Source organism: Ambystoma mexicanum, chromosome 11, assembly GCF_040938575.1.
Source record: "Ambystoma mexicanum isolate Mex_15411 chromosome 11, UKY_AmexF1_1, whole genome shotgun sequence".
NCBI classification, from domain to species: domain Eukaryota; kingdom Metazoa; phylum Chordata; class Amphibia; order Caudata; family Ambystomatidae; genus Ambystoma; species Ambystoma mexicanum.
Genome location: NC_090934.1, coordinates 256,102,877 through 256,121,324, shown reverse-complemented (window position 1 = coordinate 256,121,324; position 18,448 = coordinate 256,102,877). Strand labels below are relative to the sequence as shown.

The 18,448-nt window shown below is 50.3% G+C and overlaps 2 non-coding genes across 2 annotated transcripts; both read right to left on the bottom strand.

Annotated features, from left to right (window-relative positions):
• Nucleotides 1-2,087: 2,087 nt before the first annotated feature.
• LOC138505416 (U11 spliceosomal RNA) lies at nt 2,088-2,227 on the bottom strand. The gene has a single exon (XR_011280202.1). It is a non-coding gene; the product is annotated as a U11 spliceosomal RNA (small nuclear RNA).
• Nucleotides 2,228-6,321: 4,094 nt separating this feature from the next.
• Nucleotides 6,322-6,461, bottom strand: LOC138505406 (U11 spliceosomal RNA). Its single transcript, XR_011280193.1, has one exon. It is a non-coding gene; the product is annotated as a U11 spliceosomal RNA (small nuclear RNA).
• Between the last annotated feature and the right edge of the window lie 11,987 nt (nt 6,462-18,448).

The following is an 18,448-nucleotide window of genomic DNA, read 5'->3' as shown; positions in this document are numbered from 1 at the left end:
TTGCCTTGCCGTGCACAGCAAATACTCTGGCAAGTGGGATCCGCTCTGTTGCTGTGCACGGCGAAATCTCTGCACGCTCTGTTGTAGTGGGAGTGGGTTCCCCTGTGGGTCCACAGTGTGCTCCAGCCTTCTCTGCGGCGAGTCTAAATGGGTGCGAGATTGGGTGCCAGAAGGCCCTTCCGGCGGCACCGTCCTGCGAGGCGTGCTCCGTTCACTGCTGACCAAGCCTTTAGTCTTCCTTTACTGCACACAGGGCCTACAGTGTTATGTGAGTGGGCCACACTCATAAAGACACCTAGTACACCGTGTGTCTGAACAGCTTCAACTTTATTTTTCCAACTGCCCAACTCCCATTTCCGACCCCATCACTTCCTTTCCCCCCTCCCCTGTAGCCGCAACCCACCAGAACAAATAGACGGCTGAGACATGACATGGCCGTGCCGAGTTGGCTCTGCCGCCACATCTGTGCAGCAAAATGAAGCACACCGAAACATGGTGTACCGTGCTGGCCAAGCTTTTGATGGAACAACTAGTGCACGGATGACACCAGCGGCCAGTCACAGTGAGGCAATGGCTAAGGAGCTAAAGGACAGTCTAGCTATGGCATACTTGCCAACCCTACCGATTTGGGCGGTAGGCTACTGCATTTTACGCAGTCCTATCGCCTACAGATTTCGTTGTTAAGACCTACCGATTTCCAGGCCTGGCTGGCTGCCTGGGACCCAGCCAGTCCACCCAGCCAGTCCTGTACAGCGTGAGCAATGAGAGCAGCATTGGAGATTCATGAAGGTGGGCGTGTTAAATGGCCCATTCATTAGATGGATGTAGTCTGCCTGTCCACAAATGGCGTGAAACAGACACTCTGCCCAGGGCCTGGGCATCGTGAGACCCAAGCAAGCGTCAGAGCGTCACACCGTGACATCACACACATGGTCCGTGCCTCTCAGAGCTGCTTGCCTGAGCTCATGGTGCCATGGGATAATATACTGTGTTTCTTCAGACCTCTGAGCTTGTGCTCTGTCTCTCACTGCAGAATAGTGAACTTCCCAGTGACTGCGCTGTATACACACAGCTGCAAACATATATTCTCTGAGGCAGGTAAATTGGTTACTTTTTTAGATATGTGATGTGTCAAGGGCAGGTACTGCATCAAGGCCTTTCAACCATTTCAGTTGAAAGGGGCAATGAGCCTCAGGGAGGCCCCCAGGAACTGCCCCATGGTGCCAGTCAGCAGTTATAATACATGTCTCTCTATATTACTTTTGTTCTGGAGCTTGCCTTACAAGCTGCATTTGCGGGAGCCCTTGCAGCCCTCACTTCCCAGTGTTATCCCGTCGACTTTTCACACCAGTTCTTCAACAGCAGGCACTTGCTTACATGGAAGTATTTATTGCTTTTCAGTGGGTATTTCCTGTTTCAGCTCCCTGAAATCCCTTCTTGATAATCGGCGGCTATTAACCCCCAGCTGTATTTCATAGTCTTATTTATAATGTATGCACCTCACAGGTCCCTCTGACTGTTTTCCGCTCTACACAGTGGGGTCCCCAACCATTTTGTAGAACTTTCCTGTGATTTCTTCATGGCCATGTGTCACTTGATGTTATTTCCTGTGATATGATAAGGTCAAAGTTCACGTCACATAACTCCCTGTGATGTCACGCCCTGTCATTTAATTGAGTCAAATTGATGTGACATCATTTCCTGTGATGTCATCATTATGCTAATTACTATTTTTGAAACATTTAGATTCCTACATATTTTTGGTCACAGAATGTTGGCATGTATGCTATGGCATGAACAGAGATGCTGGCGAGAGCAGAAATGCGCACTGGAGTGAGACGAGTCACTGATCTGAAAATGATGAAAGAGGTGCTCTTCACTCCACCACAGGAGGTCGTTGAGGGGAGTGCTTGTGAGTAAGGCGCAGAAATGAATCACCTGTTTAAAACATACTGAGCAAAAAGTACCATAAAAGAAATAACTGGCTGAACTATCCCAACAAATATTAACATTTACAAATGCACAGAGGTAACTACCGAGAACATTACAGAACACACACGCCAATCTTTTTATATAACTTGCAATTTCGGGGCGCACGGAAGAGCGATCACTAGCTGCCCCAGTTACAAAAATTATGTTTCCGAAATCTCTTGATGTCGATTCCGCACGGAGAGCTGCAGGTTACCCCGCATCCCTCTGTGTACCACTCACGGCAGAAACCCTTTTTACACAAACATTTCTGAATCGACGTTCCCATGTTTCTGTTCTCCCATTACTAGAAGAGTGCTAGTAAATAAATTCGCAGTAATTAGTGAAAAAACAGGCTCCAGAAAACATTACAAGCAGCTATGTAACAATCGTGGAAATAAAATCACATTTGGTGTCAAATTAGGACCACAACACCACAGAAAAATATGCAATTAACCAAGGCATTCTGGTAAAGGAGCATGGTCGAATTTCCAGTTGGGTCGTTTTTAATAGAAACAGAGACAGGACGTATATATATATATATATATATCGCTATCTTGCACGGTGTGTATCCGATTACTGGATGGACCCCTGTAACATTGAATAAGAAACTAAATTCAGCAACTTTGAAGCTCCAGGTGTTGCACTTATATCTGCAACGGATATACCCTTGCTTGATGCATTTTTTAGCTTTGAAACCTGTTATTTATCGGTCACTCAGAGATCTATGTTAGCAGTTGGTCTTGAAACACAACCACCCTTCTTTCTACCAACAGAGCAAGGCTTTTCTAACTAACCTTTGTTCTGCAAGTCACACAACCATTACCTCGACAGTGAAGGTAAACTGGACTCATTTTCTATATACAGTCATATAGCAATTTACATCAGATGTTGATTAAACCTGTGGATTAGCATTTACCAGGGACATCATTTCACCAAAATGTCAGTGGTAGCGGAAGTGACATCACACGACCCTTGACCTCTGATGACATCACAGGACGTGATGTCATTTGACCCCACCCCAAAGTGACATCATGGGAAGTGATGGAACATGACCTTCTTACCCCTTGGCAAAACAGAAGAGGCATCACATAGCATTGTTTCTAAGTGCACTACGAAAAATATGGTTACATATCACTGTAAAGTGATATACATCTCATACACAAGAATAGATCGCCATATGTATCGTTAATATCAGCGCATATAGGCCCATATTAACAGGTTACTGTGAATGCAAGCAGACGTCCAAGGCCAAACGATGATGTGTTATTATATAGCACTTATGCTTAAGCGATTCATATAGAGCAAATATACATACAACATCACCCAACCTGTGTTGGTACTCATTTATCAAACTCAGCAGGATGAAAGGCTGAGTTGAACTTGCTGGAGTCAAGCCTGCAACCTGCAGATCACACACGCATTGCAGCAGCGAGTGCTGAATCCACTGAGCTATCTTACCGGCTATAGCTATCAGAAAACCAGCCACTTGAGAAATAAAAAGCCACATGCTGTTGGCCACAGCCCAGGAGCCTCAATTTAAAAAAATGGAAATAAACGTTTTTACATTTCTTTTTTTAGGGGTAGCAAGGCAGACCAAAGGGTATTGCAGTAGCATTATCTAATAGTTCATCAAGGATGTCTCTTACCACTGGTTTGACAGTCAGTGACAGCATGCTTTCCTTCCTTTGATCGACCAGCAGACCCATGGTGCCTATGTATGCAGTCATCTTGTCCAGTGAGGACCTAAACTGCTGGTGCAGCCGTTAATTGCAGAACCATCGGCTCACTGATCAGTGGTTGGAAGTTTGCGGATGCCCTTCCAGGCACCGTAGTGGGGATGTCTTCTCCTGACATTCTGACGGGCCACGGTCATGCACCTCTGGACTTGGTGCTGTGTGATGTCTCTTTTCAGGTCTTCCCGTAGATCTGGCACAGGAAAATACCATACTGATCCTCTGAGTGGCCTGTTTACCCTCCTACTGTGCTGGGTCTGTGTGTAAACACTGTGCTCATGCTTCTCAAGTCGCTCCTCCCGCTGATCAGCCACCCAGCGCGGGCTCTCTTCAAAGGTTGAGTCACCCACCGACTTGCATTGCCGTGCACAACAAATACTCTGGCAAGCGGGATCCGCTCTGTTGCTGTGCACGGCGAAATCCCTGCATGCTCTGTTGTTGTTGGAGTGGGTTCCGCTGTGGGTCCACAGTGTGCTCCAGCCTTCTCTGCAGCGAGTCTAAATGGGTGCGAGAACGGGTGCCAGAAGGCCCTTCCGGCGGCACCGTCCTGCGAGGCGTGCTCCGTTCACTGCTGACCAAGCCTTTTGTCTTCCTTTACTGCACACAGGGCCTACAGTGTTATGTGAGTGGGCCACACTCATAAAGACACCTAGTACACAGTGTGTCTGACCAGCTTCAACTTTATTTTTCCAACTGCCCAACTCCCATTTCCGACCCCATCACTTCCTTTCCCCCCTCCCCTGTAGCCGCAACCCACCAGAACAAATAGACGGCTGAGACATGACATGGCCGTGCCGAGTTGGCTCTGCCGCCACATCTGTGCAGCAAAATGAAGCACACCGAAACATGGTGTACCGTGCTGGCCAAGCTTTTGATGGAACAACTAGTGCACGGATGACACCAGCGGCCAGTCACAGTGAGGCAATGGCTAAGGAGCTAAAGGACAGTCTAGCTATGGCATACTTGCCAACCCTAGCAATTTGGGCGGTAGGCTACTGCATTTTACGCAGTCCTATCGCCTACAGATTTCGTTGTTAAGACCTACCGATTTCCAGGCCTGGCTGGCTGTCTGGGGCCCAGCCAGTCCACCCAGCCAGTCCTGTACAGCGTGAGCAATGAGAGCAGCATTGGAGATTCATGAATGTGCGCGTGTTAAATAGCCCATTAATTTGATGGATGTAGTCTGCCTGTCCACAAATGGCGTGAAACAGACACTCTGCCCAGGGCCTGGGCATCGTGAGACCCAAGCAAGCGTCAGAGCGTCACACCGTGACATCACACACATGGTCCGTGCCTCTCAGAGCTGCTTGCCTGAGCTCATGGTGCCATGGGATAATATACTGTGTTTCTTCAGTCCTCTGAGCTTGTGCTCTGTCTCTCACTGCAGAATAGTGAACTTCCCAGTGACTGTGCTGTATACACACAGCTGCAAACATATATTCTCTGAGGCAGGTAAATTGGTTACTTTTTTAGATATGTGATGTGTCAAGGGCAGGGACGGCATCAAGGCCTTTCAACCATTTCAGTTGAAAGGGGCAATGAGCCTCAGGGAGGCCCCCAGGAACTGCCCCATGGTGCCAGTCAGCAGTTATAATACATGTCTCTCTATATTACTTTTGTTCTGGAGCTTGCCTTACAAGCTGCATTTGCGGGAGCCCTTGCAGCCCTCACTTCCCAGTGTTATCACCAGGGGCGTTGCTAGGGGGGGGCTAAGGGGGCTATAGCCCCTGATCTTTTGGTTGTAGCCCCGGATAGAATCTCAGGAGCTACAGCCAAAAGACTAGCTAGCCCCCAGTGCCAACAGTTCTGACATCAGCTTAGCCCCGGGTCTTTTCCAGGCCTAGCAACTCCCCTGGTTATCACGTCGACTTTTCACACCAGTTCTTCAACAGCAGGCACTTGCTTACATGGAAGTATTTATTGCTTTTCAGTGGGTATTTCCTGTTTCAGCTCCCTGAAATCCCTTCTTGATAATCGGCGGCTATTAACCCCCAGCTGTATTTCATAGTCTTATTTATAATGTATGCACCTCACAGGTCCCTCTGACTGTTTTCCGCTCTACACAGTGGGGTCCCCAACCATTTTGTAGAACTTTCCTGTAATTTCTTCATGGCCATGTGTCACTTGATGTTATTTCCTGTGATATGATAAGGTCAAAGTTCACGTGACATAACTCCCTGTGATGTCATGCCCTGTCATTTAATTGAGTCAAATTGATGTGACATCATTTCCTGTGATGTCATCATTATGCTAATTACTATTTTTGAAACATTTAGATTCCTACATATTTTTGGTCACAGAATGTTGGCATGTATGCTATGGCATGAACAGAGATGCTGGCGAGAGCAGATATGCGCACTGGAGTGAGACGAGACACTGATCTGAAAACGATGAAAGAGGTGCTCTTCACTCCACCACAGGAGGTCGTTGAGGGGAGTGCTTGAGAGTAAGGCGCAGAAATGAATCACCTGTTTAAAACATACTGAGCAAAGAGTACCATAAAAGAAATAACTGGCTGAACTATCCCAACAAATATTAACATTTACAAATGCACAGAGGTAACTACCGAGAACATTACAGAACACACACGCCAATCTTTTTATATAACTTGCAATTTCGGGGCGCACGGACGAGCGATCACTAGCTGCCCCATTTACAAAAATTATGTTTCCGAAATCTCTTGATGTCGATTCCGCACGGAGAGCTGCAGGTTACCCCGCATCCCTCCGTGTACCACTCACGGCAGAAACCCTTTTTACACAAACATTTCTGAATCGACGTTCCCATGTTTCTGTTCTCCCATTACTAGAAGAGTGCTAGTAAATAAATACTCAGTAATTAGTGAAAAAACAGGCTCCAGAAAACATTACAAGCAGCTATGTAACAATCGTGGAAATAAAATCACATTTGGTGTCAAATAAGGACCACAACACCACAGAAAAATATGCAATTAACCAAGGCGTTCTGGGAAAGGCGCATGGTCGAATTGCCAGTTGGGTAGTTTTTAATAGAAACAGAGACAGGACGTATAACAGACAGGGTGTGTTTCAGATTACTGGATGACCTCTGTAACATTGAATAAGAAACTAAATTCAGCAACTTTGAAGCTCCAGGTGATGCACTTATATCTGCAACGGATATACCCTTGCGTGATGCATTCTAGCTTTGAAACCTGCTATTTATTGGTCACTCAGAGATCTCTGTTAGCAGCTGGTCTTCAAACACAATCGCCCATCTTTCTATTAATATTGATATTTTATTTATATCGCGCTCGTACACAAGTGTTTCAGAGCACGACAAGGCAAGGGAGGGGAACAGGGGAGAACAAAACAGCGATCTTATTAGGCCCAGTGACATTGAGAACGAGCAAGTGCACGGGAGGGGGGGGGAGTGCATGGAAGGGGGGAGAAGTGGAAAGTGCGAAGCAGAGGAGAAACAGATAAATAACAATAAATAAATAATAAAGTCAACAAACAGTTTTAGTGCAGCCAGCAATTTGCAATTGCTAGGTTTAAGGCAGCAGGCAGGGTAGGTCTGATAAATGTAGGAAGAAAAAGGGGGGGCTGTATGGGTACAGATACAGACCCCAGTGCAAGGGGTGGCCCGGAGGCAGTGCGGGAGGCTGGCAGGGTGAGCAAGTACCTGGGCCCGGAGGGAAGAGGGTGGCCAGGTGCACGGTGCCAAGAGAGAACAGATCAGCAGGGGAGAGGGGGAGCGAAGGCAGAAGAAAGGAGGAAGGTCTTGAGGTGCTTCCGGGACCAGAGATGGTTCTCCTCAAGTTTTACAGTGGCTGGGAGGCTGTTCCAGAGGGAGGCCCCAGCCGAAGACAGAGGTCTACCCCCAGCTCGTTTCTTTGAAAAACGACTGACCCTGAGGGAGCTGGAGGTAGAGGAGCGAAGAGCTCGAGAGGGGAGGTATTTGCGGAGGGATAGCTGAAGGTATTTTGGACCCAGGCCCCAGAAAGCCTTGTAGACAATGCAGAGGGTTTTGAATTTAATCCTTGCATCCACTGGGAGCCAATGGAGAGATTTCAGAGCTGGAGAGATACGATCCCAGGGCTTGAGGCCAAGGACAAGTCTCGCAGTCCAGTTCTGGATTAGTTGCAGAGGGCGGAGAGTAGAGGCAGGTAGATTTAGAAAGAGGCTGTTACAATAGTCCAAGCTAGAGAGAACCAGAGCCTGGGATACCATGAGCTTCTGGGGGAAGGAGAGGAAAGGCAGAGTACCTCTGAGGAGGTGCAGTCGGAAATTTTACTTTTTAGAGACCTCAGAGATGTGGGCGGAGAAGGAAAGGGTGGAGTCAAAGATGACCCCAAGGTTCTTAGCCTCGCACGTGGGGGTAGGAGGAGGGCCAAGGGAGGCCGGCCAGAGAGTGAGGGGAAAGGATGGTGAAGGTGTGCCGATGAGGAGGATCTCCGTCTTGCTGGCATTCAGACAAAGATCATTGGCGGCACACCAATCTTGAATGGCAGTTAGGCAATCAGAGTTGAGAGAGGGAGAGGAGGTGGCAGAGGGCAGCCTGAAAATGAGTTGAGTGTCGTCAGCGTAATTTCTACCAACAGAGCAAGGCTTTTCTAACTAACCTTTGTTCTGCAAGTCACACAACCATTATCTTGACAGTGAAGGTAAACTGGACTCATTCTCTATATACAGGCATATAGAAATTTACATCAGATGTTGATTAAACCTGTGGATTCCCATTTACCAGGGACGTCATTTCACCAAAATGTCAGTGGTAGCGGTAGTGACATCACACGACCCTTAACCTCTGATGACATCAAAGGACGTGATGTCATTTGACCTCACCCCAAAGTGACATCATGGGAAGTGATGGAACATGACATTTCACCCCTTGGCAAAACAGGAAGTGGCATCACATAGCATTGTTTCTAAGTACACTACGAAAAGTATGGTTACGATATCACTGTAAAGTGATATACATTTCATTCAAGAATGGATCACAATATGTATTGTTAATATCAGCGCATATAGGCCCATATTACCAAGTTACTGTGAATGCAAGCAGACGTCCAAGGCCAAACGATGACGTGTTACTATATAGCACGTATGCTTAAGCGATTCATATAGAACACATATACATACGATATCACCCAACCTGTGTTGGTACTCATTTATCAACCTTAGCAGGATGAAAGGCTGAGTTGACCGTGCCGGAGTCAAACCTGCAACCTGCAGATCACACATGCATTGCAGCAGCGAGTGCTGCATTTTACGCAGTCCTATCGCCTACAGATTTTGTTGTTAAGGCCTACCGATTTCCAGGCCTGGCTGGCTGCCTGGGGCCAGCCAGTCCGCCCAGCCAGTCCTGTACAGCGGGAGCAACGAGAGCAGCATCGGAGATTCATGAAGGTGGGCATTGCAGCAGCGAGTGCTGAACCCACTGAGTTATCTTACAAGCTATAGCTATCAGAAAACCAGCCACTTGAGAAACAAAGAGCCACATGCCGTTGGCCACAGCCCAGGAGCCTCAATTTAACACAAATGGAAAAAAAGTTTTTTAAATTTCTTTTTTTAGGGGTAGCAAGGCAGATCAAAGGGTATCACAGTAGCATTATCTAATAGTTCATCAAGGATGTCTCTTACCTCTGGTTTGACAGTCAGTGACAGCATCTTTTCCTTTCTTTGATCGTCCAGCAGACACATGGCGCCTATGTATGCAGTCATCTTGTCCAGTGAGGACCTAAACTGCTGGTGCAGCCGTTAATTGCAGAACCGTCGGCTCATTGATCAGTGGTTGGAAGTTTGCGGATGCCCTTGCAGGCACCGTAATGGGGATGTTTTCTCCTGACATTCTGATGGGCCACGGTCATGCACCTCTGGACTTGGTGCTGTGTGATGTCTCTTTTCAGGTCTTCCCGTACCTCTGGCACTGGAAAATACCATACTGATCCTCTGAGTGGCCTGTATACCCTCCTACTGTGCTGGGTCTGTGTGTAACACACTGTGCTCATGCTTCTCAAGTCGCTCCTCCCGCTGATCAGCCACCCAGTGCGGGCTCTCTTCAAAGGTTGAGTCACCCACCGACTTGCCTTGCCGTGCACAGCAAATACTCTGGCAAGCGGGATCCGCTCTGTTGCTGTGCGCCACAAAATCTCTGTCCGCTCTTTTATAGTGGGAGTGGGTTCCGCTGTGTGTCCACAGTGTGCTCCAGCCTTCTCAGCGGCAAGTCTAAATGGGCGCGAGAACGGGTGCCAGAAGGTCCTTGCGGCGGCACCGTCCTGCGAGGCGTGCTCTGTTCACCGCTGACCAAGCCTTTAGTCTTCCTTTACTGCACACAGGGCCTACAGTGTTAAGTGAGTGGGCCACACTCATAAAGACACCTAGTACACCGTGTGTCTGAACAGCTTCAACTTTATTTTTCCAACTGCCCAACTCCCATTTCCGACCCCATCACTTCCTTTCCCCCTCCCCTGTAGTCGCAACCCACCAGAACAAATAGACAGCTGAGACATGACATGGCCGTGCCGAGTTGGCTCGGCCGCCACATCTGTGCAGCAAAATGAAGCACACCGAAACATGGTCTACCGTGCTGGCCAAGCTTTTGATGGAACAACTAGTGCATGGATGACACCAGCGGCCAGTCACAGTGAGGCAATGGCTAAGGAGCTAAAGGACAGTCTAGGTATGGCATATTTGCCAACCCTACCGATTTGGGCGGTAGGCTACTGCATTTTACGCAGTCCTATCGCCTACAGATTTCGTTGTTAAGACCTACCGATTTCCAGGCCTGGCTGGCTGCCTGGGGCCAGCCAGTCCGCCCAGCCAGTCCTGTACAGCGGGAGCAACAAGAGCAGCATCGGAGATTCATGAAGGTGGGCATTGCAGCAGCGAGTGCTGAACCCACTGAGTTATCTTACAAGCTATAGCTATCAGAAAACCAGCCACTTGAGAAACAAAGAGCCACATGCCGTTGGCCACAGCCCAGGAGCCTCAATTTAACACAAATGGAAAAAAAGTTTTTTAAATTTCTTTTTTTAGGGGTAGCAAGGCAGATCAAAGGGTATCACAGTAGCATTATCTAATAGTTCATCAAGGATGTCTCTTACCTCTGGTTTGACAGTCAGTGACAGCATCTTTTCCTTTCTTTGATCGTCCAGCAGACACATGGCGCCTATGTATGCAGTCATCTTGTCCAGTGAGGACCTAAACTGCTGGTGCAGCCGTTAATTGCAGAACCGTCGGCTCATTGATCAGTGGTTGGAAGTTTGCGGATGCCCTTGCAGGCACCGTAATGGGGATGTTTTCTCCTGACATTCTGACGGGCCACGATCATGCACCTCTGGACTTGGTGCTGTGTGATGTCTCTTTTCAGGTCTTCCCGTACCTCTGGCACAGGAAAATACCATACTGATCCTCTGAGTGGCCTGTATACCCTCCTACTGTGCTGGGTCTGTGTGTAACACACTGTGCTCATGCTTCTCAAGTCGCTCCTCCCGCTGATCAGCCACCCAGTGCGGGCTCTCTTCAAAGGTTGAGTCACCCACCGACTTGCCTTGCCGTGCACAGCAAATACTCTGGCAAGCGGGATCCGCTCTGTTGCTGTGCGCCACAAAATCTCTGTCCGCTCTTTTATAGTGGGAGTGGGTTCCGCTGTGTGTCCACAGTGTGCTCCAGCCTTCTCAGCGGCAAGTCTAAATGGGCGCGAGAACGGGTGCCAGAAGGTCCTTGCGGCGGCACCGTCCTGCGAGGCGTGCTCTGTTCACCGCTGACCAAGCCTTTAGTCTTCCTTTACTGCACACAGGGCCTACAGTGTTAAGTGAGTGGGCCACACTCATAAAGACACCTAGTACACCGTGTGTCTGAACAGCTTCAACTTTATTTTTCCAACTGCCCAACTCCCATTTCCGACCCCATCACTTCCTTTCCCCCTCCCCTGTAGTCGCAACCCACCAGAACAAATAGACAGCTGAGACATGACATGGCCGTGCCGAGTTGGCTCGGCCGCCACATCTGTGCAGCAAAATGAAGCACACCGAAACATGGTCTACCGTGCTGGCCAAGCTTTTGATGGAACAACTAGTGCATGGATGACACCAGCGGCCAGTCACAGTGAGGCAATGGCTAAGGAGCTAAAGGACAGTCTAGGTATGGCATATTTGCCAACCCTACCGATTTGGGCGGTAGGCTACTGCATTTTACGCAGTCCTATCGCCTACAGATTTCGTTGTTAAGACCTACCGATTTCCAGGCCTGGCTGGCTGCCTGGGGCCAGCCAGTCCGCCCAGCCAGTCCTGTACAGCGGGAGCAACAAGAGCAGCATCGGAGATTCATGAAGGTGGGCATTGCAGCAGCGAGTGCTGAACCCACTGAGTTATCTTACAAGCTATAGCTATCAGAAAACCAGCCACTTGAGAAACAAAGAGCCACATGCCGTTGGCCACAGCCCAGGAGCCTCAATTTAACACAAATGGAAAAAAAGTTTTTTAAATTTCTTTTTTTAGGGGTAGCAAGGCAGATCAAAGGGTATCACAGTAGCATTATCTAATAGTTCATCAAGGATGTCTCTTACCTCTGGTTTGACAGTCAGTGACAGCATCTTTTCCTTCCTTTGATCGACCAGCAGACCCATGGCGCCTATGTATGCAGTCATCTTGTCCAGTGAGGACCTAAACTGCTGGTGCAGCCGTTAATTGCAGAACCGTCGGCTCATTGATCAGTGGTTGGAAGTTTGCGGATGCCCTTGCAGGCACCGTAATGGGGATGTTTTCTCCTGACATTCTGACGGGCCACGATCATGCACCTCTGGACTTGGTGCTGTGTGATGTCTCTTTTCAGGTCTTCCCGTACCTCTGGCACAGGAAAATACCATACGGATCCTCTGAGTGGCCTGTATACCCTCCTACTGTGCTGGGTCTGTGTGTAACACACTGTGCTCATGCTTCTCAAGTCGCTCCTCCCGCTGATCAGCCACCCAGTGCGGGCTCTCTTCAAAGGTTGAGTCACCCACCGACTTGCCTTGCCGTGCACAGCAAATACTCTGGCAAGCGGGATCCGCTCTGTTGCTGTGCGCCACAAAATCTCTGTCCGCTCTTTTATAGTGGGAGTGGGTTCCGCTGTGTGTCCACAGTGTGCTCCAGCCTTCTCAGCGGCAAGTCTAAATGGGCGCGAGAACGGGTGCCAGAAGGTCCTTGCTGCGGCACCGTCCTGCGAGGCGTGCTCAGTTCACCGCTGACCAAGCCTTCAGTCTTCCTTTACTGCACACAGGGCCTATAGTGTTAAGTGAGTGGGCCACACTCATAAAGACACCTAGGACACCGTGTGTCTGAACAGCTTCAACTTTATTTTTCCAACTGCCCAACTCCCATTTCCGACCCCATCACTTCCTTTCCCCCTCCCCTTTAGTCGCAACCCACCAGAACAAATGGACGGCTGAGACATGACATGGCCGTGCCGAGTTGGCTCTGCCGCCACATCTGTGCAGCAAAATGGAGCACACCGAAACATGGTGTACCGTGCTGGCCAAGCTTTTGATGGAGCAACTAGTGCACGGATGACACCAGGGGCCAGTCACAGTGAGGCAATGGCTAAGGAGCTAAAGGACAGTCTAGGTATGGCATATTTGCCAACCCTACCGATTTGGGCGGTAGGCTACTGCATTTTACGCAGTCCTATCGCCTACAGATTTCGTTGTTAAGACCTACCGATTTCCAGGCCTGGCTGGCTGCCTGGGGCCCAGCCAGTCCACCCAGCCATTCCTGTACAGCGTGAGCAATGAGAGCAGCATTGGAGATTCATGAAGGTGGGCGTGTTAAATGGCCCATTAATTTGATGGATGTAGTCTGCCTGTCCACAAATGGCGTGAAACAGACACTCTGCCCAGGGCCTGGGCATCATGAGACCCAAGCAAGTGTCAGAGCGTCACACCGTGACACCACACACATGATCCGTGCCTCTCAGAGCTGCTTGCCTGAGCTCATGGTGCCATGGGATAATATACTGTGTTTCTTCAGACCTCTGAGCTTGTGCTCTGTCTCTCACTGCAGAATAGTGAACTTCCCAGTGACTGTGCTGTATACACACAGCTGCAAACATATATTCTCTGAGGCAGGTAAATTGGTTACTTTTTTAGATATGTGATGTGTCAAGGGCAGGGACGGCATCAAGGCCTTTCAACCATTTCAGTTTAAAGGGGCAATGAGCCTCAGGGAGGCCCCCAGGAACTACCCCATGGTGCCAGTCAGCAGTTATAATACATGTCTCTCTATATTACTTTTGTTCTGGAGCTTGTCTTACAAGCTGCGTTTGCGGGAGCCCTTGCAGCCCTCACTTCCCAGTGTTATCACGTCGACTTTTCACACCAGTTCTTCAACAGCAGGCACTTGCTTACATGGAAGTATGTATTGCTTTTCAGTTGGTATTTCCTGTTTCAGCTCCCTGAAATCCCTTCTTGATAATCGGCGGCTATTAACCCCCAGCTGTATTTCATAGTCTTCCTTATAATGTATGCACCTCACAGGTCCCTCTGACGGTTTTCCGGTCTACACAGTGGGGTACCCAACCATGATGTAGAACTTTCCTGTGATTTCTTCATGGCCATGTGTCACTTGATGTTATTTCCTGTGATATGATAAGGTCAAAGTTCACCTGACATAATTCCCTGTGATGTCTTACCTTGTCATTTCATTGAGTCAAATTGATGTGACATCATTTCCTGTGATGTCATCATTATGCTAATTACTATTTTTGAAACGTTTAGATTCCTACATATTTTTGGTCACAGAATGTTGGCATGTATGCTTTGGCATGAACAGAGATATTTTCACGCGATCGGGCCCGGGGGAGCGGGCTACGTCTATTTCAGGGGTTCGCTTGCACATTTTCACGCGATCGGGCCTGGGGGAGCGGGCTACGTGTATTTCAGGGGTTCGCGTGAACTTCTTCACGTGATCGGGCCTGGGGGAGCGGGCTACGTGTATTTCGGGGGTTCGCGTGAACATTTTCACGCGATCGGGCCTGGGGGAGCGGGCTACGTGTATTTCGGGGGTTCGCGTGAACATTTTCACGCGATCGGGTCTGGGGGAGCGGGCTACGTGAATTTCGGGTGTTCGCGTGAACATTTTCACGCGATCGGGCCTGGGGGAGCGGGCTATGTGTATTTCAGGGGTTCGCGTGAACTTCTTCACGCGATCGGGCCTGGGGGAGCGGGGTACCACTCACCGTCTGCCTTGCATGTAGAAGAACGCATAGCCAACACCCGCTGTGAAGTAATAGCGTGTGAACCCCAACGGATGGAAAACACACGCACCGCACGAAAAGCACGTACAGAACAGTGTAAAGGCACGCGGGATCTCCAAGCCCTGCCAGGGCAACGCCCGTGCGCAAAACGTCACAGACGTGCTTACGCTGTAAGGGCCTTTGGTCCAATGAAATCGCGTACGCGTGCTGACGCGCTTACGCGCTAAGGGCCTTTCCTCGATTTTCACGCTGACGTGCAGGATTTTCACGTGCCAAATCACTCCGTATCAAGCTGGCCACGCGAAAACACACGGAAGACCACGCTCCTGCCCAGAAGGCCGAATTACTGCCCCCCAGTCCCCCGAGCAGCCTCCCACGTGCCATCTGCTGCTGCCTGCCTGCCTGCTGCCACCGTGCCCTGCCATTTGGTGCCTACACATCAGCCATCTGCAGGGGTCCAGTTGCTGTGTCCACCCCTGCTGGAACAGAAGACTCCCGACTCAGATAACATAGCTCCACAGCCCAGCCCCAGGACCGAGTTGCCCACCCACTCCTGCCCCTGGGGTTGCCATGTCGGGCACATCCACATCTGGCACCAGTGGCAACCCCCGGCCAGAGGGACAGAGGGGCACCAGCTTCACTGCCACCGAAGTTGGTGTCCTGGTGGAGCAAGTCCTGGGGCAGTATGATGCCCTCTTTGGATCGTCCCGCGCCAACAAGGAAGGACGGGAGAGGATCTGGGCCGACTGTGTGGTTGCCATCAATGCGGAGGGGGTGGCAACCCGCACCATCCAGAAGGTCAAGAAGCGCTGGGAAGACTTGAGGTCCAGGACCCTCATAAAGGCCCGGCGCCTCGTGGAGGGGGGCCGGGGCCGCATGAGTTCCATCCAGATGAGGGTCCTGGAACGCGTACACCCAGCGCTCCACGCCCAGGTCCTTGAGAGGGAGACCCGTCTGGAGTTGAGCGGTAAGTGGCCAAGTATTGCTGTGTGAGACAGGGCATGTTGCAGTGTGCTGGTTGTCTGATACTTGCCTGTATGTGTGACATAGGCCATGTACGCATGTATGTGTGCAGGGACATCATGGTAATGCATGTGCGACCAGTAATGTGTGAACCGCACGGTTGTTGCATGTGTTTAAATGCGACATGGGGAGCCCTATGCAGATTGTACACATGAGAGCATGGCAGTCTCTGTTCCTGGACATGGGTGGGGGTGAGGGATGGGTGCTGATGCCAGGTACATATATGGTATCCATGTCTGTGTGCCTGACCTGCGTGTCTGTGACTTGTGAATGCCATGGATGCATGACAAATGTCTGTGACAATGTACAGATTCACTGATGCAGCCTAGTCATCCTTGTATCCACTGTGATTGGGGTGTACGGGGCCAGATGTATGTGACTGAGGTGAAGTGTGTGCATGTGATAGGCATGACCCATGATGCATGTGAGTACCAGTACATTGTATGTTTCGAGAGTCCATTGGACATGTATGGAAATGTCCATGGCATGCACCATGACTGTCACTATGTGTGTTTTGCCTGGACTGACACATGTGTTGTGGAGGGACATGATGGAAGTGTACTTTGACAGTGGCACTCATCTGCTATTGCTTCCTGTCTAGGGGACCATTGTACAGTACCCTGATGCTTGTGTTCTATGTCTCCCTCTACGTAGCGGCTAGCGAAGAAGAGAGCGGAGACGGCGCTGTGGAGCAAGGGCGCGGGGATGCCCCCACGGCTGCAGCGGAAGGGGTGGGTGAGCCCCCACAGGGACCTGCTACGGCGGAAGACGGTGAGGAGCCATACAGGTTGGTGGTTTCCACAGAGGAGGAGGAGGCCGCCACTGAGGCGCACATGGGGCCTGGTGCGGGCATCCCTGCTGGTGCAAGTGGTGCAGTCCAGGGGCAGGGGCAGGAGGCAGCACAGGTCACCGTGGAGGGGCCTGTGCATGTCGCTGTCCCTGACCCTGTGGGTGCACCACCATGCACCAGCAGGGATGCCCCGTTACAGGCCCGTCCGCAGGTAGAGGGGATGTCCATGTCATCTGACTCCCCTCCACCTGCGGACGAGGGGCCCCTGGCCGTATGGAGAAGGTCCTGATTGGGGTCGCGATGCGCACGGCTGTGATTCGTGATGCCGTGCGTGCTTCCCAGGAGGAGCATGCACGTCATCACGAAGAGCACCGTGCCGACGTGGCCCAATTGGGATCGTCCATGTTCGGGGGTTTCCTGCATGTGTCGGCCAATCTGGCGGCCCTCTCCTCCTCTGTGGAGACTACACGCCAGTCGTTCTCCTTGCCGTCTTCCGGCCCAGATGCCACCAGTGCCCCCTGTGGACCTGCCCTGACCAATGCAGCCAGCTCGGTGGGGATCCCATCCCTGCCACAGTCGGGAGTCAGAGTTCCAGCAGGGGTGGACACCACAGCAACTGTACCCCAGCAGATGGAGGATGTGCCGGCATCATCAGGCAGGGCACGTGCACGACGGCGTTGGTGGATTCCATCAGCCTGGATGCCGTCGTGCTGGCAGAGGCAGTGGCGTCGGAGGCAGCAGCGGAGTCAACGTGGGAGGCATCATGGCTCGGGGCCATCAACATCGGAGGGGCAGGCATCGGTCGTAGGGCAGGAGGACCCAGGACGGGAAGTGTCTTCCGTGTGGCAGCTGTTGGGCCAGCAGATAGGTGCGGAGCGGCGGCGGGCGGAAGAGGCACAGCTCACAATGGTCAGGGCAGAGAACTCCATGCGGAGGGCCCTGAGGCGGGCCGAGTGCCTCGAGGCAATCCGCAGGGGGTTGGAGGAGGAGACGGCGTCGTCCCTGCAGACCCTCGGGGCCATGGAACAGGACCGCCTCCGGGACATCGAACAGGAGTTCGATGATGCCCTGGCCCGGAACACCACGGAGTGAGCCGCTGGACTTGCCCGCCGCCTTTGTATATAGTTATATAGTTAGTGTTAGGTTTCCTTTATTTATATTCTTTATTTGGTTGCGATTGGACAATGCGCCACATTTTTGTATGTAGTTCAGTTTTTAGTTAGTTGTCATAGTTAGGTTTCATTTGGTTGGGCTCATGGACCCGGGATTATCTTGTAAATAGTTCTTCAATGGATTTTTCTATTTTTTGGATTTTTTTCATCGCCATGGAGCAATTGTTTTTGTTTATCATTTACACCTGGATTACTTTTCTGACTGTGACTTTGGTCACCATTTTTTTGGATTGTGCTGTGTGTTTTTGATTTTTTTCCTTGGACATTCTTCTTCTTTTGGTTGTTTTGCTTTGTGGTTTTTCTCATTTCATTTCCATTCAAGTTGATTTTAAATACATTTTTATTTTCATCCTTCAATGTGTCGTATCATCTCATTGCTTTCATGCATGTCATGTTGTGTGTTTTAACATTCACTTGCAGCCATTGTGTGTGACAGACATGTGTTCATTTGCATTATTTACATTGGGTGTGTAACATGTCATTGCCTTTGATATGTGGGTGGATGTGATAGTTGGTTGGGCCTTTTGGCAGGGGAGGATGGCCATTACGGACATGATTGGGGAT